Raw genomic sequence first — 26,251 nt, forward strand, 5'->3', positions numbered from 1 at the left:
ATGTAACTGTTCATTCTTCATCAGTGCAACATTCTTTATGGTTAAGTTAATGTTCCAATAGAGCATAGTTTCAAGGTATATTGAGGAAAAAGAATTATTTATTTTAATTCTTCTCTTTAATCCAATGATGCAGAGGGGGAGATTTTAAGGAAATATTGGGAATACACTTTAAACTCAACATAAAGTGTATTTTATCCCACAAGATTTAACTTCATACTGGGCTTCATGGACATGTAACGTGTGTGGTTACACAGAGCACTATGCTAAGAAGGGTCCCCTGTTTGGTTCAATTTTCTGCTGTAATTACTTTGAAATTCTTAGTAATTTTTTAAAGAGACCCTATGTTTTCAGCTTGCACTGAGCCCTACAAATTATAACCTACCTCGAGTCCATTAGTTCACAGTATTTTTTGTTTGCTTATTCACAGATGTATCTTGGTCCATAGAACAGTGTCTGGGTTATAACAGATACTTAGTAAATATCTGTTAAATTAACCATGTGCTCCAGGCTCAGATAATATTCACCAACTACATGATAATGCACTGACTAATCTGCTTTCCCCATTTCTAGGCCCATTTTAATAATATGACTTTTCTTCCACAAAATAAAGCCATGGGTGACTGTATTTTTTTTATATCAATTGACCTTGCCTAGTATGTAAAAATCCAAAAGGGAAAAATACACTTCTTTCAGTTGCATAATAAAAAGAAATCAGGCTGTTTCCTTATTTACAGGAGAGTATTCTCTTTACTTAATTCAACAATACAATAAAGCTTTAGAAACATTATGTCATTCTGTCTTCTTACACGATTCATTTTTTAATTGGCACCCACGTACTTCAGTTTTCCAAAATCATATCATCAGATACAATCTTTTTTCTCTTTTTAACTCTTTTTGACATTTTCACCATACCCAAGGACTTAACTAGCTATTTATTAATACTGCCACAAATTTGGAACCTCTCCCAGTGAACTCCAGACAAATACACAGAGAATCCTGCTAATCGCTTTACTTTCATGCTTCTCAGTCAACCAGAAATTCAGAAATCCAAGCTTTGTTTATCACCTTATGTGTTATTTGATCCCATTAAACATACACGTACACTCATAGAATTTTGTTTTCTGTATTACGTAAACATCTATCAACATGTAGTGCTACTATCTGCAAATTTATTTAAAGTAGTGTTATAGATTTGTTATCTTAGATTACTTTTTCTCAACCAAGCAATTTCATTTTGAAAATATTGCAGATGTATAATTACACTTAGTATTATACTTAAGCTTAAATGTTTATTCTTGCAGAATCAACAAATACGGTTGTAGTTGGCTTGAAGAATCAAGAATTATTAACCCTGAACTCTTTTAGCTTTACTTGTGCTTATTAATTACCCAAATAATAAGTAATATTTATGTTATGCCAAACTATATATCTCTGTAGAGGAAAGTGTAAAATCGAATGTAAAGGATAAGAATTTTGGACAGAATAAAAATCTTGGACAGGATAGGAAATGAAAGAAATGATTTCCGAAAGTTTTTAAGACTGGAAGTCCAAGGTCACGGGGCCAAAGTGACCAAGTTCTTGGTGAAGGACTGCTTCCTGATTTACAGATGATTATCTTTTCATATTTTCTCACACAGTAGAGAGAGAGAAAGAGAGAGAGAGAGAGAGATAGAGAGAGAGAGAGAGAGAATGAGAGAGAGTGAGAGAGCGAGCACACGCTGGCTCTTTCTGTCCCTTTTTATGAGGACAGTAATACTACGCTTGAAGGCTCCACCCTCATGATGTAATTTCTCCCCAAAGAACCCACTTTCAAATACTGATCACATTAAAATTAGATTTCAGCATATGAATTTTGGGGAACATAAATATTTAGTCCATAAAACTAGGCATGCAACAAAGCAGGAATATATCACCCATAATGTGAAAAGTCAGTCAATAGAAACGAAACTGGAAATGACGTAAATGATAGAATTAGTAGTTAGGAACTTTAAATTAGCGCTTATAACTCTATTCCATATGGTAAAGGAAATAGAGGAAAGAAAGATCATGGTAAGTAGAGGCTTGGAAAAAATTTAAAAAATTAAAATTTTCAAAATGAAAAATACTGTGACTGGACACACACAAAAGACTGAAAGGAACTTATGTTGGATTAGATATTGCAGAAAAGTGATTAGTGAATTTTGGCATGTGGTATACAAAATGAAACACACAGGGGAAAAAAAGGTTAAAAATAAAAGAAATCAATCCATGAGCTTTGGAAAAATTCAAAGAGAACTAATATACATTAGTTTGGTATTGACAAAAGAGAAAAGAGGAAGAAACACACAAACAAAATTCTATTTAAAATTTCGAAGTTCGTTAAAAAATTTTCGATGACTGTAAATCTATAGACTCAAGAAATTTAATGAAATTTATTTAAAAAAACTTGAAGAAAACTATACCAAAGTACATGTTAAAATCATGATAAAGAGAAAAATTTTAACAGCAAGGAGAGATGAAAAAGAAATAGTAAAGGAACTAATGTAAAAGTGACAGTAGACTTCCTCTTGTAAAACACACAGAAGAGAATGAAGCAAATATTTAACTAATTAAAATAAAAATAAAAACTGAACTTAAAATTCTATATCTAAAGAAAATAACATATTTTGAGAAGTACACAAGCTGAAATAATTCAGCAGTGGCATACCTGTACTACAGAATGTTAAACAAATTCATCGAGGTTATAGAGAAATGAAAGCATATGGAAATCTGATTCTAAAAAAGAAATGAATAACAAACATGAAATTCTGTGCATTTATACCAAATACAATTTTCAAAGTCTCTAGAAGTGTATACAGCAAAAATATAACGATTTACTGTGGGGCTAATAACACACATAGAGGTAAAATGTCTGACAATGGCGCCAAAGTCAAGAGAGCATGAATGCTGGCTGCCGTGAAAGCAGCTGAGCGCCACAACCTCCACACAGATGGTCCGCCAGCCACTGCAGTGCACTTACACAGGAGAGTCAACAGTAGAGACAGAAAATAAGAGGATGTCTCTCTCCACAAAGCCCATTTCAGAGTGACAGAAGAAGCATCTGCTCTATGATAATATTGGGGGACCTGATCACATCTCTCAGCATTGGACAGATCATCTAGGCAACAATCAACAGAGTAACCATTACTCTTTCAGGAGAGAAGAAATCTAGGGTAATTGGGGTGGGGGGAGAGGAAGATGGGGAGAGATTGGACAAGGGGCATAAAGAACAATTATGATTTATAACAATATATATGCTAGTAATATTGATTTGATCAACATATCTCAATGTTGAACCCCCAAAATAGGTATAATTAATTTTGATTCAATAAAAATTTTAAAAAATAAAAAAAGAGAGCATGAATGCATTTTGTTGTAAGTTTTTAATAATGTATGTGAAGTGGTATAATGTTCATTGAAGGTAGACTGTATCTGTTTAAACTTTAAGAAACCACTAAAAAGGCCAAAAGACATTTAGCTAAATGACAAATAAAAGAGATAAAATGACATCAGAAAAAAAATAATAAATTAACCCAAAAGAAATTGGTAAAGAAGAAAAAGAAAAAATAAAAAGAACAAATGGGACAAATAATAAATGACAAGATGCTACATTTAAACACAACCATATCAATAATTACATCAAATATACACGGTTCCAAATTCCCAATTAAAAAGCAGAGATTGTCAGATTCAATAAAAATGCAAGATTCAACTATATGTTACTTTCAAAAAAATAACTTCGGATATAAATATATTGATAGATTAAAATTTTAAAGATGTAAAAAGATATATCATGCTTTAACTAAAATTAAGTTGGAGTGGCTATATTCTTATCAAAAGAAAATTGGATTGGCTCATACAATGAGCAGTTGGAAACTGAAATAAAAGACATTACTTACAGTATATACAAGTGTGAAATTTTAGAAATATATTTAACAAATATGTAAGAATATATTTGACCAAAGACATTGACTACTACAAAACCTTGCTGAGAAAAATTAAATAAGACCTAAGTAAATGGAGAGATATACTATGGGGTCAGAAGGCTCAATATAATTAAGACATCAATTTCCTCCAAGTTTACGCAGATTCAACTCAATCCCAGCCCAAATCTAAGCAGGTTTATTTATAAAAGTTGAAAAGTTGAATCTTAAAATGTATATGGAAATTTCTTATAGCTAGAATTGTAAAAAAAAATGTTGAAAGGATAATGAAGTTTTGGAAACTACAATACTTGACCTCAAACTACTTATAAAGCTTCAGTAATAAAGTCTGGTTGGTATTGTACCTAAATATATATATACAACAGTGGGACACAATAGTTCTACACATAGATGACAAATTGATTTTTGAAAAACATGCCAGGGCAATTTAAAAGTCTGGAAATGATCACTTTTCCCACACATGGTGCTGGAGCAACTGGATAGCCATATACAATTTTTTGGCTCTTCCCTTAAACTGTATTCAAAAATTAACTATAAATATTTCATAGACATAAAGGTAACAGTTAATTTTTTAAAATATCTAGGCAGAAATTTAGGAAGCAATCTCTGTGACCTTGGGTTTGGCCAAAAAAAAAAAAATAAATAAAAATAAAAATATGATTCCAACAAAAGAAAAATCAATAAACTGGGTTTCACAAAAATGAGAAGGCAAGGGACAGACCGCAACTCCTTTGCAAAGCATATTTTCAACAAAAAGTTCTTATGTAAAATATGTGAAGAATTCTTATACCTCAGTAATCAGCAAACAATCAAATTTTTCAAATGGGTGAAAGATTTGTGTCATCAAAGAAAATATATCAATTAGAAATAATCACATATGAAGATGTTCAAATCCTTAGTCAAAAAAATTATAAATGAAAACCACAATGAGATACCACTTCACACATACTGAAGCAACTAAAATTAAAATGATTGATCATACCAAGTAAAGGTAAGGCTGAGGAATACTAAAATTCTCATAGACTGTTGCTGGGAATACAAATTAATACAACCACTTTGGAAAGCATGACATGTCTATGTATTCATCCAAGATAAATAAAAGGAAATGCCCACCCAAAGATTTGTACAAAAGTGTTTCTAATAGATTTGTATGTAATATACAAAAATTGGAAATAGCCCAAATGTTCATCAGTAGGAGATTTGATAGACAATTTTGGAATATCAGTGTCAGAACATACTATTCAGCAGCTAAAGGAATGAAATATTGACTATATGCAACAATATGAATGTATCTCAAAATAAACTGAGTGAAAGGAGATTGAAAAAAGGTAGATCTTTTAATTATTCCATTTATATACATTTCTAGAAAATACACATTTATTTTTAACAACAGAAAGTATATTGGTGATTGCCTAGAAATGGGGAGGGGCAGACACTTGGGAAGGGAAGGATTATAAAAATTATGAAGGGGCATGTGGAAAGTTTTGGAGTTTGAGTATAAATTCATTGTTCTGATTTTGATGATGTTTCCATAGATGACTATAATGTCAAAATTGATCAATTTATTTACTTTAAATATATATGGTTTAATTCCATGTCAAATATCCCACAATAAAGTTATTAAAAATGTCAACGCCTTAGATTTTAAGTGTTCTCACCACAAAAAATAAGTATGTGATATAATGCATATATTAAATGGCTTGATTTAGCCACTGCACAATGTATAAATATATTAAAACATCATGTTGTATACCATAAATTTATACAAAATTTACATGTCAATTAAAAATAAGTTAAGATAATTCTTTAAAGTTTGAAGAAATGCTCTTAAAGAATACTTTTCACTTTCATTAACTACATACATGCATGTGAGATTATACACACACTCACATCACTACTTTTATATATGCAAAAGTTATCATTAAAAATTGGAGCTTGAATTGCTTATTTAGGATAAAACTCACTTTCATTTATTTGAGAAATGTTTCCCACACTGAGAAGTTACCCCTGACAACCATGACCGATTATCCCTAGCCATACTGGAAGGGGGGAGGATTAAACACCAGATTCAAACTGGACCAATGAGAACCTTTGTCTTTATCAGAGTCTGAGAGATATCTGTGGTTCTTTCTTAATGGTTATTTATGGGGCTCTCATGTTCAACTGTGCACATAGGGAATTGAATAAAGCCCGCCTGCAGAGAAGCTACAATAGGATACATTCGTTCATTCATTCATCACATGAAAGAGAAACTGAAATCACATTTGCTTTAGGACCCAAAAGCTTTCCAGTTTCTCATTCAGACTCAGAAATTTGGGTTATCTCTCAGTGAACTTCATTTTAATAATTTATTTTATTTTTCCTCTGTCCTCCCACCCTTTCTCACTTCCTTTTTCCCTTCCTTCGTTCCACTCATTCTCTCTCTATTTTTTCCCTAAATAGGGCTGAATAAAGTTCCTCTTATTTGGAAGCAAAGTATTTATTTTTTCATGAAGCTTATTTAAAAGTTAATTCCTTTAATTTATATAACAACTGATAATCAATTACATCTATGTGTATACGAGGGTACTTCAAAAAGTTTGTGGAAAAATAAAATTAAAAGAAAATACAAATCTTTCCATGAATTTAAGTATGTAATTGTACATACTCATATGTACTCGTACATACATATTCATATTTCATGAAATATGTCATATCAGGCTTTAGCTATTCTCTTTCTCAGGTGCCACATATTAAAGTTAGAAACCCCATATGGATTTAGATCAGTTCATAAGACAATCGGTAAATGAAAACTACTAAAATTGATTTGGAAAATATAGTTCAAAATGGATCCATCAGGCAGAAATATGTGTCTAGCCTTTTCTCACCGCTCTGTGATGGAAGGGAGGCAGCAATTGGTTTTGAGAAAACTGAAGAGATGATTTACATCCATTCTAGACTAATGTGGTTGAATGTCAGTCCTCAACAGTCAAAGACCAGGTTGCAGTCAATAGCACAACCTGCCAGACAAACTTTAAGGAATCTGAAAAGGCCAACGTCCAACACTTTTCCATGCAGAGAACTTATTTAGGCTTTACTTTTCTCAGAAAGTGTTGACACTATTATTTTTATTAAACATTTGATGAAAACATCCTGGATGCCTCTTTATACATACTGATGTATGGCTCTTTCCAAGCCTTTTTCCTTTCTCCCCAAATGAGATTTGCAAAGCTATATAACCCACTGCCCAATTTCAGCTTTCTCTTATGAATCTGTCCCTGAGGCTGCATGACAGTTTTGCTGAAATTGAGCCAATGCATCTCAGATGATCACACACAGGGTGGTCTGTCTGCTGCTTTCACTTTCCAAACATCCGTGACTATGTGAAATTGTTTTGTGTTGTGCTAGGAGCACCTTCTGCCCAAATGCCTGTGGCTTCCCTATTTCATCTCATCCTTCAACAGCTGTTTGGGATTCTCTCCTACAGTCATTGTCACCTTTATGAGAAAAATCTCCACTGTTAGCAAGTTCTTTCTTCAATCTTGCTTGCTAAGTGATTCAGCTGAAGAGCATGCATCTTATCATTTTCATCTTTGTACTCTCTGCATCTTGTGGGAATGCAGCATTTTGAAAAAAAGGGGGGCACAAATAATGTTTGGTGCATTTAAATGAATTCTCTATTTTCAGTACGAATGGAAGAATAATCATTTTTTCCAATCTTCATTTCTACCCCTCGTAGTATCCATCTGGGGAACAAAAGTGATTCAGGAATCTTTCAGATTTAAGAAACCCATTTATTCTACATTTCATGGTCACCTGGTTAATTTCTGAATAAGTTGGTAGGCTGTAAACACAAACTAGAGTATATTAGCAAAAGCCACACTAATTCTTGGAGACAGTGTGATCAAATTAACAAAGGTTTGAAAGTTAGAAGACCCATTTACTGAAACATCCTGACAACAAGCTGTGCTGGAGCTTGTCTCAATGTATCCCATAAACATTGGTGTACCCCATACAATTTAAAACCCTGACTCCCAAACTCTCACTCAATTTTCCTGGCTCCACTCCTTCTTGGAGAACAGTTCCCCTTATTACAATTTTTTTTTTTCATAAAGGCCACTTTTACAGCCTCCCTTAAGCACCATAGAAAAATCACACTTCCTGATTTCAACTCCCTTACCATCTACTTTGAGAAGTTTGGATGTACTCACCCCTCAAGGAAAAATCAAGTTTAGCTGCACTCTGAAATTTTCTTGGCTTCTGTTACTTAGATTAAACAACAAAGACTTGCTCTTCATAAAGGTTCTCTAACTACTGTTCTCAGAGCCAATCACCATTCTGTTCTATTAAAAAAAAATTCTTTTGTCTGGGAACTGCTAATTATATATGAACTACACGGAACTTAGTCATGATTCTGCTTCCACTTACAGGTGAAACTCTGCCTCTCAATTTCTCAGTTTTCTTAGGAGAAGAGCTGAAACAGACCAGCTTCCTTACTGTAGTTTACTCTGTTTATTATAGTGTATGACAGTGTAGTATGTTGAATAATGGTGGTGTGGGGGGAGGTGAACAACCTTCTCAAAAAGATTTCTTCCAGATCACAAATGATTTATATTTCCCCAATGATTCCACTTGTCTCTAAGCCCAAATCATGTATACATGGACATCTGCTTTGATAGTCTCCAACAAAAAATTCTTTTAAAGACAGACTTCTCTGGAGTCCAGGCTCCCCCACAGAGTAACTCTGTGACCCTCAGGAAGTTATTAAACTTCTCTCTAATTTCTTCATAAAATAATAGTAATTACTTATGACAAAAATTAAATAAAATAATGCATAAACATAATTTGCATGTTCCTGGCATATCATAAATACTCAATGAAGGATACCTACGTATATCTTCAGTTTATGACATAAAATAGCCAACATCTAAAGGAAAGAAAACAGATGTGTGACCCTTTGGATAATATTTGAGTAACTTTCCTGATCGAAAGCCATCACATTACTTGGCAGGTCTTCATGACCTCACTCATTTTGAAATGTGCTCACATATTAGTCATAAGGATCATTTACTTACTACCATCACTGATGAGTAAAGACAGCTCATAAATTTGTAGTGCATAAAAAAGCATGGAATAGAAAATTAAATGGCAATTCATTTCTATATCTGTAAAATGAGGCAAGCTCTGTGCTGGCACTAGAAAGACCAAAAAAAAAAAAAAAAAGACAAGAACAGGTAGTTTTTTTTTTGTCCACCCTAGAATAGTCTAATATGCATACAGATATGCACTAAACTACTAGAATGAATTATGGGAATGTTATAATGTAGAGGAAGAACATCAAATGTGCAGCAAAGACATGAGAGACGCAGTCTTCAAAATTTTGGACATGTTTCCCGAGGAACTGTTACTGCTGGATCTGAAAAATGGGTTAGAACTAGCCAGAAAGGAATTGGGATGGTATGTTAGGGAGAAAAAACAGCACTTACAAAGATCTGTGGCTAGATGGAGCAAGAAATGTTTAGAAATTCAAAATAATCTGTACCTCTGGGGGACAGAAAAAGGAGAATATTAAGGGTGATGAGATTAAAATTGTCAGGGAGGCTAAGGCCTTGCTATAATTTAGGTCTTCTCACAAGCAATACAAATGATTTTAAGGGATTTTTAGTAAGAAAATGGTGTGATAAGGTTAGGTTAAAAGGAGAGAATAAATTGGAAAAGGTCAAGAAATAATGCAAGGAGACAACTTGGAAGGCTGTATAAGTAAACACTGTGAAAAGTGATGGTAGCTTATACAAGAGCAATAGAGGTAGACAGCTACATTAGATTTCCTGACTCTTTCTTCTGTTAGATGTGACCTACTGAGTGAGTTCTAACTAATAGCATTTGAGCAGAAATATTGTGAGCCACATCTAAGAGTAGCTCATTAAAAAAAAAAAAAAAAAATTGGCATGTACTTCTCTATGCTCTTCTCGTTCTTTAACCAGCCTGATGCAGATGGAATAAAGTCACAGGGAAAGGTAGAGCTACATGATAGAAATAGACTGCATTCCAGAACTACCACATGAGGGGGAGCATGTGCCAGCCGGTTGTACCCCACCTTGGAATATGTTATAAACTAAATATTATTTTAGTTGGCATGTCCTATTACACATTAGGGAACTATTTGTTATAGCCATCTAAGTAGTCTCAGTAACAAAATATTTAGTGAATAGAACAGACAAGACTGGGCAGTTGTTTGGTTATATGTGTTGGAGGGTACATAACTAAATAGAATGTGGTGAGAATTCTGGAGTCAGATTACTTGGGTTCATAGCTCATCTCAGCAGCTTTCTAATTATTTAATTATAATTACAAAAACTCTCTTTGAATCACTTTGCATTCTGTAAATTGGGACAACAATTAATAGCCAGGTTATGGAGTACCTTAAAGGAACACATGAGTATATCAATACATTACTAGGAACATTGTCAAGTATATAGGAAGTATACAGTATAATGACCTATTATCATTTATGTCAATAAATTAATACTCAACATCATCCTGGAGGGAAATCCAATTAAGAGATAAAGATCACAAGGATACTCTTTATATCTTTGAAAATAATCTTGCCTTTAGATAACCATGAAGAGATGTCCAATAGGCAATTGAATATAGGGGTCTGGTACTTAAAAGAGAGGTGTAGGATAGAGGTATAAACTTGAAAGTATTACACAAACGTTTTAATATTTAAGGCAGTTATATGGATGAGTGTCTCTAAGTATATTGTAGAGAAAAACTAGAGAACAGGGTCTAGGACTGATCTCCAGGAATTAGAACATTTAATAAGAGGACTGAAGAGGATTAGCTCACAAGGAGACTGAGCAAATAGGCCAGAAACACAGGCAGAGTTATTGTCACAGAAGCCAAGGAAAGAATTGTATTTCAAGAAGAAATATTCAGTGATATTAAATTCTGCCCAGAAGTCATATAAGGTGAATTTGTCAATGTCGGTTCACAGGTTTGATTTGAACTGTGGTTGTCAGGGCTAAATATTTTCTTTTGGATTTTTCTCTTTAACCCAAGAGTTATTTAATTGCATTTTATTTTTTATGGATATATAGCTTTATGATTGTTAGTTTTTAATTTATCCTTTCTTATTGACATCTGATATTCTTATATTTTGTTATAAAGCACTGTGATATTGTTTTTGGAACTCTGTCTAAGGTTCCTTTGGTATACCACTGTGACCTGATACTTGCTGAAGGTTGGCAGGTTACAAATGTGCTTATCAAGAATAAGTATACTCTCTCACTGGAGTAAATCTGTATCTATTAATTCTAAGTAATTATTAAGTTATTCTAATCTTCAATAAAAATAAAAATCTTCTTTATTTTTGGTCTCCTAAACCTATCATTTTTTGAGAAGTGTGTGCTAAAACCTACAACTACATCTGATCATTTACATTATCTCTTCTCAACACATGTTCATAGCCACTACACTTTATTGAGCAGATTTTTCCTTTATCTTATAAAATCCCTCTTTTTCTCTGATGATGTTTTTTCTTATTGGAGTCTATTCTCTGATGTTAATTTATTACCCAGATATCATTCTATGGGAGTGGGAGGGTGCAACTAGATACAGCTCATTTCTGAGAGCTCCTCTCATATGGTCCCATCTGGAAATGCTTCATACTTATTTGCCCCTCAGTAGGAGATTCAGCCTAGCTGGAAGCTCCCTGTATTTAATATCAAGCTGTTTCCTTTGGTTGTACCATCCCACATTGACGGGCTTTGGAAGGATGATGAAGACAGACTCAGAGTTGTCCTTTTTGTTATAGGATCCTCAGGAAAGCAGTATTAGTGTTCCACACCATATCCAGTGGTCAGAAGGCTGGTGATTCTATTCTGCATCTGCATTTCAGTGGTTACAGGGTGAAAAACTAGTGACTTAGTGCAATGTGAGTGTCAAGACCTTGCACAACAAAGAGGTTCTTCCATCCCATTTTTGGTATTTGTCACTAACCCCTCCACTGCACTCTGATGCCATTTTCTACCTTTTTGAGGCTCAAAGAATTTCTTTTTCCTTAGGAATTTTTCAAAAATTTTTATGAGTATCTCAACTCTACCAGTCTCCCTCCTACAGTATCTCTAGGGTTGCAATTGAGAGAGGGAATCAGCTGCCCACGTTAGTTTGTCATCTTATTAAGAACCAGAAGTCAATTTTGATATACTGTAGAAATCTAATTCTTCAAGCTGACAAAATTGATATTTAAATCAGGCTATTGTAATAATCCTCAAGCAGATTGCATTGCAGGTGTCTAAAAATCTTATAAATAACCTTTCCTAACAAGCAGTGTGCTGTATATCATCCAAAATGAGAAAGTAAAGGTACGTGCTTTAAAAAGTACACATTTTAAACTTTTACTCTGGTGAAATATGTGCAAATATCAGGCTTAGATTCAAATGTTGGCAGCAGCTTGGGTTACCATTAAGCCTCAGGGTACCAGAACTTTACTGATACTGTTTCTCATGCATTCAATTTTATCACCAAAACAGATAATCAAGCAAAAAAAAAAAAAAAAAAGAAAGAAAGAAAAGTAAAACAAAAACAAAAGACAGTCAAGAATCAAAGTAAACTGATGTGGCTGCAAAGAGTATCCTCTGGATCCAGTTTTTAAAGAGTTATACATAAGACAGCAGGTGTTAGGTATAACCAAGCACAAATGAAATAACAGCATGAACTTTAAGAACAAGTTCAGGAAAATCTGTACCTAGAATGAGAGAAGAGTGCAATAAATGCTGAAATTATTTTAAAAGTTCATTTTGTGAAGCATATATTTTTTGGGAGAAAAAACTAGAAAATTTAGCTTCATTACTGCAACAGATGTATCTCACTCAAAGATGACACAGTAAGAGCAAAAATAGTCATTTTTTAATTTGCTTTTATATTTTCTCTCAAAACCACTATTGTCAAATTGGAAAGACTAGAATAAATATAAACAAAAGAATTGAATTTCCCATGTGACTGAGGAGATAATTATGTTAACTGAAGTTATTTCTCCGGACCTTGATAAATTTCAATTCAAAGCACAAAACAACAACATCAACAACAGACAACTACATTCCTACTCTCTGTGATTGGATATACTCCATCTGCAGTGCTTGGAGACCAGAAGGACCTTTCACAATAGGGAGAGTGATCAAAAGGAGAACCCATGTCTGCTCATACCTGGGGAGACCAGAAACATTAGCAGTGAGGAGAGAGGGGAGCAGTAGTCCCCCCGCCCCCACTGGAGCAGTAAAGGGTCTCATTTTAAGTCAATTACTAACTCAGTAAACATTTGCTGAATGTCAGTTATAATTTCAATTTTTTTCATGGCTGTAAATCAATGGACCACTGTGAATAAAGTCAATGAAGTTGTTCGTGTGCCAGACTAAGAAATAAAACTACGTCTCTGTGCTCAAATATTTTATAATTAGTGAAGGCAGACAAAAATTAAGGATTTATAATACAGTGAGAAAAATAGTATATGAGTCAAATCTACATAGGCTGTTTTTAGCACATGGTTTAAACATTGCATACATAAGCAGCGAGATATTAAATTACTTTCATTAAGGAGGTATTTAGAAAGATAACTGGAACTACTATGGAAGATTTGCCTAAATATCACTTTTAGATCATCTTATAGGAGTTTTTATCCAAGCTAGTTTTCACAGAGGATTAACAGGAATTTAGCAAACCTTTGAGTTCAAATGTTCTTTTTAAATATATAGACAATTTTTAATTATTCCTGACTAGCTTGTAGATTAACTGTGGTTAAGGAGTGGGTTCACACTGTTCTCTCATTCTTCTATTCTTCTCATTACATAGGTTTTCCCTTGTATGCGGATAACTTCTAAACCATTATTTCTAAGTTCACACTCTCTTAAATTCTGGATCCATATATACAAGTTTAGCCCACTACTTCTACTTCAATGATTCATAGGTCTCCAAAACCCAAGATTTTCCAAGCTGAAGGAAAACTAGTGCTTTCCCTTAAAGTTTTTTTTTTTTGTCTTAGAAAATGAATTATACTGCTGTTTACTCTGAATTAAAACTTAAAAATTAAGTTCTCTTTGTTAACTACAAAAAATTCATAGGGTTGATCAACCATCAACTCAACAAATTTTATTAATTTCTTACTATTGTTTAAGCATTGGGGGATTTCTTAATTCATTTATTTGTAAATTTCACAATATATCCTTATCAGATATCATTTTTTGCATAACATAAACATTTTTCTGTAAATATTTTACCTAATAGGAAGGAAATTATTTTATTGTTTTCCATACAAATAAATAATTATAATACATGTGACCTGCAATCAGGTAAAAGTCTGTAAAGCATCTGTTATATCTGTGCATAGAACAGGAGCTAATATTCATATGAAAAAGTGAATTTATAGCATGCTGTGTCACAATACTATTAAAATAATTTTTGTGACTAGTATTAGGTTGTTTAAAAATATTTTGAAATAAAAATGTACATAATACAATTATAGTTAAAATGATCATTATTATCAGCTTTATATAATGGGAGCTTTCTAAAAGTATCATTTACAAATAAGTTTCTTTGCTTTAAAAGTTAAAAAAAAATTATTCTGGATTGCTTAAATAACTTTTAAACAAATACACCGATGTAATTATGGCATGCTAAATTCTACTGAGGAAATCCCATCTCTTGCTACAACATGAATAAAACTTGACGACCTTATGCTAACTGAAATAAGCCAGTAACAAAAAGATAAATACTTCATGATTCCACTTATATGAGATTGCTAAACTAGTCAAACTGTTAGAAACAGAAAGTAAAATGGTGCTTTCCAGAGGCTGGGAGAAGGGGGAAAAGTTAGATGAATATAGAATTTCAGTCTTACAAGGTGAAAAAGTTCTAGAGATCTGTTACACAACAATGTGCATATAGTTACTGCTACTATATTGTACACTTAAAAATGATTAAGATGGCACATTTTATGTAATTTTTTATCACTGTAAAAAAAACTTTAGGAAAAATAAAAATAGAAAAGAAAAGGTTTTGGAAGAAGTTTTTATATACCGTTTATTTATGTGCTCATTAGAGTTATTGAAGAAAATTTGCAAGGTCAGTAAATGTCTATTTACGGTTTGGATTTGAATAGAGGTTAGTTTAGCACTGATAGTAACACCTAGGATTTTGCTGCTCATTCAAAGAAGCTGTGAAGCCTTCTGCTCTTTGTTTTTTGTTCCCTCAACCTAGTTATCTAAAAACTGCTTTAGATTCAGTGATAGGTTTTTTTTTTTTTTCCTGGCTAACTGTTTCAGAGGTTTTATTAAATATTTTTAACCTCAGGTTTTAAAACTTGAATTTATTTAGCCATTATCCTTTTATCCTGTGATTTAATATTTTTTATGTCTCCTTTGTCTTATAATTAGTACTCAAACTTTAATGTGTTGTTTTTTCTATGTTTTATGAAGGTTTTGATTTTCTACTGTGCAATTTTAAAAAATTGTGTTCATTTTTAAAATAAGCACAATATTGCCAAACTAATGGACTATTTTTCAATTTGTGGAAAACCATGCAATTGCTTTGAAATCAGACATTTACTATGAAGATATGTTTAATGTGAATATTGATTTTAGAGTATTAGCATAGTTTATTGTTTCAAAAAAGTCTTACTTTTTTTGTTCTTTGCCCATATGTCATAGACACAGAAATTTATTTCAGAAGATAGCCTAATTGGTGGCTCCTCAAGTCTAAAAACCCTTTTATAAAAGATTACCATCTGCATAACATTGAATAACATGTATGTGAGTCTTGAGATAGTATCACTCATAATGTAATTTTGCCTAAAATTGTGTTTTCAGTAATATGCACTAAATTTCTTAATATTTCTGCACTCCCAACATGATCGTTCTGTTGTTTCAAATTAGTCTCTTGTGATGTGGATGCTGGATCAAAATCAACCTCAGTGCAACCAAAATGCCCAAGTTCAAAGTTTTCCTCCACCCGTAGAGACATCTCTCCTTACTTGATACTCAGATCAAAGATTCACTTGATGTACTGATTACTTAATTGGTAAGGGGAAATATAAAAAGAACTGCTAACATGCAGTAGTTCACAACATTATCCACCATTTAAAAAACAAAAGAAAACACGTTTTCTAGTTTTATTAAAACTACAGTATGAAAGTTATGTAATTTTGTAATTATGAAAGAGTGAGAGAGAGGGAGGGCAAGAAAGAGGGAGGGAGACAGAAGAGAGGCAAATCCAGAACTATACTGAAAAGCAACTAAAAAAGGAAATAGAATATTTTTGAAGCTGAAGTTTCCTGACAATATGTTTGGTTATCAGCAAACCTGTGACAAGTACACTGGTCTCCTATTCGGGGTAACTTTAAAGAAAGTTAGTGTGCCATTTTATAATGTACTTAATTTATTCATAAGTAAAGTAATACTGTTTTAAATTTTGTGGTTTATTTCAATTTAATAACTGAATACATTAAGCTTATGAAGTAGTGTGTGTGTATATACATAGAACTAAAAAAATGCACTGTGTGAGCAGGGATATAGGAGTTGATCAGTGATACTCTAGAAAATTTAACATCTAAATGAAATTCTTATTTTACTCCTTTCCTTCCTATATCTTTTCTAACAGTTTGGTAGAAAATGTAACCATTCCCATCCTACTAATGTTCATCTTACTTTACCAGGGATTATACAGAGAAAACAAAGCAAAACAAAACAAACCTCCTGTTGCCTATAAAGCGAGAGCTCTGTACCTCATAAAACCACAAAAGAAAAGAAAAAATGAATCTTTTAACTCAATTCCTCAAGAGTTAAAGTACTTGTCCGCCTTACATCTATGTAAGGTGCCTGTCTGCCTTATGTCTGTGCCTTACATCCACTCATGTAATTTTTCCCAGAACAAAGATGGTCTATTCCAAGACCCTTGATATTGATATCTCTACCAGTAAACATATAAATGGCCATAGCTGACAATTTATACATAACTATGCTCATTTATGGGGAAAAAAACAAAGAAAAGAAATGTTCACACTAATTAAAAATGGCAATTTTTGAATGTTTCCACTGCACTAGTGTATTGCTTCAACACGAACTTAAACAATCAAGTATGAGGTGAATGGCAGCATCTGAGTAACACGTAAAACTGCTTAACTCCAACCCAGTGTCTTTTATACTAGATACTCTATAAGATAGTTTAACAGGCATGAAGATTAGTGTAAAAATACATTTCATTAACCATAATTTTGAACAAATCTTGGGTATAAGGCACTGCCCTAGGCCCTAGGAATATGAACATTACTAAAACATCAGTGCCACTGTTCATATAGACTCTAGTAGAAGGAGTTCAAACAATAAATCATACATTAAATATTAAATCACATCCAGGATAAATGCCTGCTAGAAATAAGCAATCTAATAAGATCCTATAAAAAAACTGTTCTAATTTAAGTTATGACTTAAAGTTTTCTTTAGAAAGTTACCATGCATCTAAAATGTGAAGGATGAGGCCCAAAAAATATTTAACAAATTAATATATGAGTGAAATTCACTCAAGTAAGATTGAGGATCTAATCCTGCTCTACTGTTACTTTGCTGGTTAACAATAGCACTAGCCAATTAACTTCCTGGTTCTCAATTCATCATCTATGATTATTTACCGATCACTTCTTATTGCCCACCAATACTATAAATATTTCTCAGAAAAGATATGACAAAGAAATTTGAAAATCTTAAAATCGTACAAAATTAATTTAGTGATATTTCATGTGTCACTGCTTTATGACCAAACATGAACATCTATGACCTCTACATACAATTGGTGTAGATGGCTAAAGATTTCATAGGATGCATGACCTTGCTATAGTGTTCCAGTCTCGTGAATGTAAAAATCTATTATCTATCTACCCATCTTTAAAATAGACTGCAGTGGACTCAGTCAGATTAATTCAACCTTCCTGACAATCAATAATGATTTTCAAGCTCAGGACTATGACTGAAGCCAGACAGTCTCTTAAAATGAAATATGACGGGACTTGATTAGATTTTTGAAAAGTAAAAAATGTATGATTTCCAATTCCTTTGTTACTTAATTCAGCTGCTATTTCTGAAGATTTACAAAATGCTTAAACTTCTATTTTGATCACTGTTTTTACTTATTTCTATGTTATGTAAAATTTAAGGAAAATGATGTGAAGTGGGAAAAATTATATGAACTCAATGAAATTTACTTCCATGGCTACATCAAAGTAATAGCAGGTTTCTTTTTGTAACAATTGATATTCAGATTGTAAATTTTACGTTCTTTTAAAAACAGTTATTTTTTTGCTCAGTGTTGATTTGGAGTTGCCAGAGTACTCCTTGAAGAAAGTTAATGTTCAACTTGACTAAACTACAAATAAGCAGTAGCACAATTTTTGTCTACAGGTATTTAAAAAGGGTAAACAGAAAGAAATGAAAGGAAATTTAGGAAGGCTAAAATTATTATTTTGACATGAGGGATAAAACTGAAAACAAAGTGTCATATAAAAATATTAATAATTTAATTTTGCATTAAATTATATATATATATTCTTGCTGGCAGACTCATATGACACTAATTTAAATTACTCATAAACATCTGAGACTTTCTCCAAATATCTACAAATACACACTGTAGAGTATTACATTATGCTTTTAAAGTAATATCTAAGGCAAATGTTTGGCCTTTATATTGTGCTACTCTTGAGTACATGTGTGGCCTATTTGATTATTCAAAGTACAATTGTTATGGCCATCGTCCGACAGGTAAAAGAAATTTGCCCATACGAACCGGGTGATAGGAAAGGGAAAAGAGTTTACTTCTGGCAGCCAGGGCTACGCAGGCCAATCGAAGTGCACAGTCCCGAGTTGAAACCTCTCGCAGCTTTTATTTTTAGCTAGGCGGGAATTTTTCGCACCTGACACAATCTAGCCAATGCAAGCAAGCCAGCGATACATAAGCTAATTCTGTGGGTAGCCCTGTAGCCCCTCCCCACCCTGGATTCCCCATAGGGACTTTTCAGGCTAAAATGGCAGAGCCGCCTAAAATGGCATTGGCCATGCTACTCTGTTTATTCCCCCATTTATTTTAACAAGCGACTTGTACAGAAGCAGAATCCATATGGTAAGGTCAGTAGGGGTTGGGGCGTCCCTTAACATTCCCCCCTGTTGTTGTAGCTATAGCAAATCATTGCTATCTTAGAGGTTGAATTTTAAAAAGTATGTTAAAGTCTCTTTAGTCTTATCTTAGTTGGGCAGTCGGTGGTCTGGACGCTCCAGCAGTCGGTGTTGGGCTTTGAGTTCGGTGCCGGTTTCACGTGAGTCCAATGTATCCAAGCGTCCTTTCCGGCCACCTTCACAGCTGTGGGCGCGCTGAGGCTCACCGGGTATGGTCCAGTCCAGCGGGGCTGGAGGGACGAGGCAGGTAACTTCTTTATGTACACCAGATCCCCGGGTTGAGGGATGGGTCCGGGTAGCTCCCGCTTTGGAAGGGAAGTGTTAGCATTTAGTTTGTTTCTGATTTGTGAACAAATCTGTTGTAGGGTTTGAAGTTCCCCCAAAATAGGGGCAGGCAGCTTTTGGGGGTCAGCCTCCATTGGCACCCTGGGTAATAGGGGTGGGGGGCGACCGAAAAGAATTTCATAAGGTGTATATCACTGTTTATATGGGGAATTTCGTACCCTTAATAGTGCAAAGGGAAGGAGGTCTACCCAGTTTTTGCCAGTTTCTAAATGAAGCTTAGTCAAAGTTTCTTTTAAAGTTCTGTTCATGCGCTCAACCTGTCCTGAACTTTGAGGGCGGTAGGTGCAATGTAACTTCCATTTTATTCCCAAACATTTGGCCAATTGTTGGGATATTTGTGCCATAAAGGCAGGTCCATTATCAGACCTGAGGGTTGTGGGTAGCCCAAACCGGGGTAAAATTTCATTGATTAATTTTTTTACTACTATAGAGGCTGTTTCAGACTTGGTAGGAAATGTCTCGACCCATCCAGAATATGTATCTACTAATACAAGCAGGTATTTGTATCCATACCTTCCAGGCGTAACTTCAGTGAAATCAACTTCCCAATGTTCTCCTGGAGTACTACCTGTTTGTCGAACTCCAGACCATCGATGAGTGGCCTGTTTACAGTTTACTTGAGTACATGCAAGGCATCAGTTAGTTAATGATTCAACAATTTTTGATGCATTATTAAAATTAAATGATTGTCTAATTAATTCTAATAGCTTTTTTTCCCCTAAATGGGTGGCTTGGTGAATTTCATGAGCCAAGCATTGACCCATTTTTTTCTGGTAGCCATATGGCTTTGTCCTTTGATTCATACAACCCAGTGGTTATGTTCTTTTTGGTATCCCGATGTTTCAGCCTTTTTCTCATCTTCTGGAGAGTACTCAGGTTTTAGTGGCAAATGAGGTTGTGGTAGCAAAGGTGCTATGATTGAGGTCCCGGTTGGTTGGAGTGCCACTGTTTTAGCAGTCTTATCGGCAAAGTTATTTATTTCCTTGAGTTTCTACAGTTGTTCCATTTTGGTGTGCCTTGCAATGAATAACTGTAACCTTGGTTGGAAGCCAAATAGCTTCTAATGGTGCAAGAATTTCAGGAACATTTTTAATTGTCTTTCCTTCTGAAGTGAGTAACCCTCTTTCTTTGTAGAGGGCCCCATGTACATATACAGTAGCAAAGGCATATCTACTGTCAGTGTAGATATTTACAGTCTTACCTTCGCTAAGCTGAAGGGCCTTTGTGAGAGCGATAAGTTCTGCCCGCTGGGCTGAGGTCTGGGACCCAAGAGCTTCTGCTCATAGTACTCGTTCAGGAGTAACCACCGTGGCACCTGCATACCTGACTCCGTCAACCATATAGCTGCTGCCGTCTGTGAAGAGTTAGCTCTGCCCCCTTGAGAGGAGTGTCTTGCAACCCTGGTCGGGTGCCCTGGAAGGCAGCTAAGATTTCAAGGCAATCATGTGTGACTTCGCAGCGGTCAGGGTCACTGTCAGGGAGCAAGGTGGCTGGATTTAGGGCAACCTAGGGCAACCGGGTTGGAGAATGTAATATGTTCGGGTCCAAGGAGTTGGGTCTGGTAATGAGTTAACCTTGCATCTGAAATCCATTTTCCTGGTGGGGTTTTTAGTATAGTCTCTACCCCATGAGAGGTAACAATATTTAGGGGCTGGCCCAAGGTTAACTTATTAGTTTCTTTTACTAGGAGTGCAGCTGCAGCTGTAGCTCGTAAGCATGTGGGCCAGCCGGTGGCCACTGGGTCCAGCTTGTGTGACAGGTAAGCCACCAGTCATTTCCATGGCCCTAGATCTTGGGTTAGCACCCCCTTTGCGATGCCCTTGTTTTCAGCTACAAGTAAGGTAAAAGGCTTTTCTAGATTGGGCAGTGCCAGGGCTGGGGCCTGCGTAAGAGCAGCCTTTATGTTGTTGAATGCCAATTGGAGTCTCTCAGTCCAAGTAATTTGATCCCCTGGTCCCTTAGTAGCCTGATAGAGGGGCTGGGCCATTTCAGCAAAGTTGAGAATCCATAAGCGACAGTATCCTGCAGCTCCTAGGAATTCTCGAATTTGCCTTTTAGTCTTTGGCTCTGGTATATTTAGGATGGCTGTTATGTGGTCAGGGGACAATTTCCTTTCCCCCGCACTTAAGATATATATCCCAAATATGTTGCCATCAGGGAGCAAAGTTGGGCCTTTTTAGTGGATACCCGGTATCCTAGGTATTGTAAGGTCTTTAATAAATCCACTGTGGCTTGTTTACAAATCTCCAGGGTGGGTGCAGCCAATAGCAAGTCATTGACATATTGTAACAGTGTTATATTTGATCCCCACTTTACCTTAAAATCTTGGAGGTCTCGGCTCACTGCTTCATCAAACAGCGTAGGTGAGTTTTTAAACCTTGGGGCAGTCTAGTCCATGTTAGTTGACCAGAGTAGCTTCCATTCGGGGCTTCCCATTCGAAGGTGAACAGAGGCTGGCTGATTTTGGCTAAGGGCAGACTGAAGAAGGCATCCTTTAAATCCAACACTGTATCAACCTGATGGAGGGGATTAACCAGGCTCAACAACGTATAGGGATTTGGTACAGTTGCATGGATAGTTTCCACCCTCTTATTGACTTCCCGGAGGTCCTGGACAGGTCTGTAGTCATTTGTCCCTGGCTTTTGGACTGGTAACAGGGTAGTATTCCAGCTAGACTTGCAAGGCACTAGTATCCCTTCTTGTTTTAATTCATTGATGTGAGGTTCTATCCCTTGTCATGCCTTTAATGGAAGAGAGTATTGTTTTACTCTGATGGGGGTGGAAGTTGCCATGAGCTGGACCACTATTGGAGGTTGATGCCTTGCTAGTCCAGGGGGATTAGACTCAGCCCAGACCTGGGGCACAAGTTTCATGTAATAAGCTAGCAATTCTTGGTGGTTGGAGGTTTTATCCTGCAATTGATGTGGCAAGTGCTTATATTCTTTGGACAAAGGCAGTGTCAGTAAAAGGGTGGCAGGTTGCTCCAAGCTTAGTGGAGCAGCCTATGACTTAAAAGTGATAGTTGCTCCCAGTTTGTGTAGTAAATCTCAGCCCAATAAAGGCACTGGACAGTCAGGCATTAAAATGGGGCTTATTGGTAGGCAATTCTGTTTTTTTCAGTACAGAGTATGTAGCCCCCATGTCCACCAGAAATGATACTGGTTTTCCTTATAGTAGGCACATTGCTTTTTATCCAACCGTGGGCGTTTTTTCGCCCCCATGTTGACTGCTCCTTTAGGGGCTTGAGGTTTCTTGGGTTGGTCTTGTGTGGCCAGCAGAACCTTAGTTGGTCTTTTAAGCTACTTATCTTCAGGTGGGTCGCAATTTGCGAAAAACTTTTGGGCTATTTCTACCAACTCTGAAAGACCCTTGCCCTCAAGTCTCTCTAATCCCTGCAACTTCCGTTTTATATTGGGTGCAGATTGAGTTACAAAGGCCAAATTAATTGCCCTTCGATTTTCCAGTGCTTCCAGGTCTATGGGTGTATGGATCCGGTATGCCTCTAGGAGGCGCTCTAAGAATGCACTTGAAGATTCGAAGGGCTGTTGGATTACTTCACTAACCTTAGATAGGTTTGTGGGTTTTCGGGTTTCACCACCCCTCGTAACAGGACCTGGTGAAACCAATCGAGAGCCTCCTTACCTCTATTACTATTTGAGTCCCAATTGGGGTGGTGGGGAAAACAGCAGCCAATTGCTCAGGGTCATCCGTGGGGAGACCATTGGGGCCCAGGACAGCCCATTGGGCCTCTTGGCAGATTCGTTCATGTTCCTCAGAAGTGAACAGAGTCTGTAACAATTGTTGGCGATCATCCCAGGTGGGCTGGTGAGTATAAAAGACAGACTCAAACAGAGAAATGAGACCGTGTGGATCGGCGGAAAAGGAAGGGTTCTGGTTTTTCCAGTTGTAAAGATCACTGGTGGTAAAGGGAACATATACCATAAAAGGGCCGTTTGCCCCTCCGGCCTCACACAAGGGGAAGAGTCCAGGAGGGGAAGCAGTTGAGGAAGGTGAAGAAGGGGAAGCAGAGGAAGGAGGAGACACTGGTGGGGCCGGACTCAGGAGATGATAAGAGGCCCCAGAGCGGGTGTGTGGGGGAGAAATAAGTGGGTTAGACACTTGGGTGGGGTCCTCTGCATAGGGTGGAGAGTGGCAGATCAGGTCCGGCTCCTCTGGAGCGGTTGATAAAACTTGCTTAGGGGCAGAATCAGGGCACAGCTTTGTCAGGAGAATGGCGGCGGTTTCTTGGCAGAGAGCATTTTTCTTTAACCCTGGAAAACATCTTTTTAACCAAGGAGGAGGGTAAGACAGAATTTCAATCCAAATGAGAATATAAGGTATCTGATCAGGGTGTCCAGGTTTTCTGAAGATGAACTGTCTGACAGCTTGAGCTAAGGGGAGGCTAAGAGAGCCCTCTGATGGCCAGCGACATTGAAGGCTGGCCAATCAATCTCACAAAGGACTCGCAAGACTTCGGGGTCCACGGAGGCCCCAAAGTCTGCAGCCTTCTCTTGGAAGGTGTTAAAGTTCATAAGAAAACATTGGAGGACAGTTTGTCTGGAGGATCCTTGTCCCACAATGTCCTGTGGAGCGGAAATGGCCAAGCTACACTTATAACAGACAACACAAAATGACACTTACAACAGACAACACAAAATGAAACTAGACGAACAAAAGGACTTAAACACAGACTGAAACTAACAAAAAATACATATATAATAAAAGATTTTAAAATCAAAATGCAAGTCCCAACGACCTAAAAAAGGTTCCAATGGATCAGAATGATGTCTCGTTTGATCCAGGGAAAGAGGCGTCTACGGCTGTGTCCAGCCTAGCCTTTTTCCCAACCAAGGAGTCAACTCACCAAATTCAATGGCGCCTGCCATGGGGTTTGTCTCTCTGGGGCTGAAGAATGTCTTTTCAGGAATTCCCCCCTAGAGATCCAAAACATCCCATGGCCAAAAGGAGGGTTCTCGAGAGGCTTAAGGGATCCCGGATGAGCCCCCAAATTTTATGGCCAGCGTCTGATGGGTAAAAGAAATTTGCCCACGAGAACAGGGTGATAGGAAAGGGAAAAGAGTTCATTTCTGGCAGCCAGGGCTATGCAGGCCAATCAAAGTGCACAGCCCTGAGTTGAAACCTCTCGCAGCTTTTATTTTTAGCTGGGCAGGAATTTTTCGCACCTGACACAATCTAGCCAATGCAAGCAAGCCAGCGATACATAAGCTAATTTTGTGGGTAGCCCTGTAGCCCCTCCCCACCCTGGATTCCCCATAGGGACTTTTCAGGCTAAAATGGCAGACCCGCCTAAAATGGCGTTGGCCATGCTACTCTGTTTATTCTCCCATTTATTTTAGCAAGCGACTTGTACAGAAGCAGAATGCATATGTTATGGTTAGTAGGGGTTGGGGCATCCCTTACCACAATGATAGGACAATAATATAATTTTGATTTGCAGCTAGGGAAATTAAGTACAGTGTTACAGACAAAGTGTGGTCTGTTAGCTCTCAAAACTTCACATTCATTTAAAATGTGATTTTTCTCCTCAATTCTCTTTCCACAACTCATTCTTGATCTTTAAGCAAGCTTTTCTCATTCTTTGGAGGGATGGAGAGAGATGAATTTATTTTATGAGCTGTGGCATACTCAAGCTTAATCTGATTGTAAAGCCAGGGATATAGAAGGGTACTTCAAAAAGTTCACGGAAAAAATGTAATTAAAATATAATACAAATCTTTCCGTGAACTTTTTGAAGACCCTTTGTATAACATGCTTTATCCTCTCTTCCTCTTCCCCCTGGAAAATAGAAATGCATACAAGTCTTTATACATTTTTTTTCTGTTTCAAATAGTAAATATTTTATTTGGAAATAACACTAATAATTAAGAACTAATAATTTAATGAGACAGATTTAGTAATAAAACACGAGGAAATATTAAAGAAAATAATCTGAAATTGTTGAATAAAACATGAAACAAAGTCACAACCTATGAAGGAAAATTTTTAACAGAAGTTGGAAAGGAAAATCTTGGAATAAACAGAGTCAATCAAGAGTAATTGCCTAATAACCAAATGTGTTAACAGCAGGACTCGGGCAGGGGGTCTAGACAAGAAATACATTCAAAACTTTCCAGATACAGACCAAAGAGCTGCTAGCCCAAGACTGTCAACTGTTATGGCAGAAATCGTCAGGACTAAAATTGGACCAAAATGCGTAGAAAGCTTCCAGAAAGAAAATGGTCTACAGGGAAATTTCTTGACTCTGGGGTATAGACAAGCAGCTGGAGAAGAAATTAAATGTTGAAAAGACTGCATATCAGTCACTTTCTTGCTGGTTTCCTGTGATTTCTTCCATGACATAAAATAGATCTCATAAAATAGCTGAAACGTTTGGCTGAGTGTGGGAAGTTTTGGATGAGTCACTGTAGAGAGCAATCAATAAACAGAAGTCAGTTCCCAAAATTCTAATCTAGGTACAGAGTCCTTTTTAATCTCTGCGGTTGCATCAGTAGAAGTGAGCAATGCAAAATATCTAACAGATTTTAGTTAAGTGTTGCTCCTGGCATTTTAGCAAGGAAATTTATAAAAGTTTAAGGGGGGTGGGGGGCAAGACTAAAGAGAAACAATTAACATACCTGCATGCTGTATGCTATTCTCTGTACTTGGTATACCTTCATATGTTCTGTGTGTGTGTGTGTGTGTGTGTGCGTGTGCGTGTGCGTGCGCGCGCGCGCGCGCGCGCGCGCGTGC

This window comes from Cynocephalus volans, chromosome 7 (assembly GCF_027409185.1).
Source record: "Cynocephalus volans isolate mCynVol1 chromosome 7, mCynVol1.pri, whole genome shotgun sequence".
Lineage (NCBI taxonomy): Eukaryota > Metazoa > Chordata > Mammalia > Dermoptera > Cynocephalidae > Cynocephalus > Cynocephalus volans.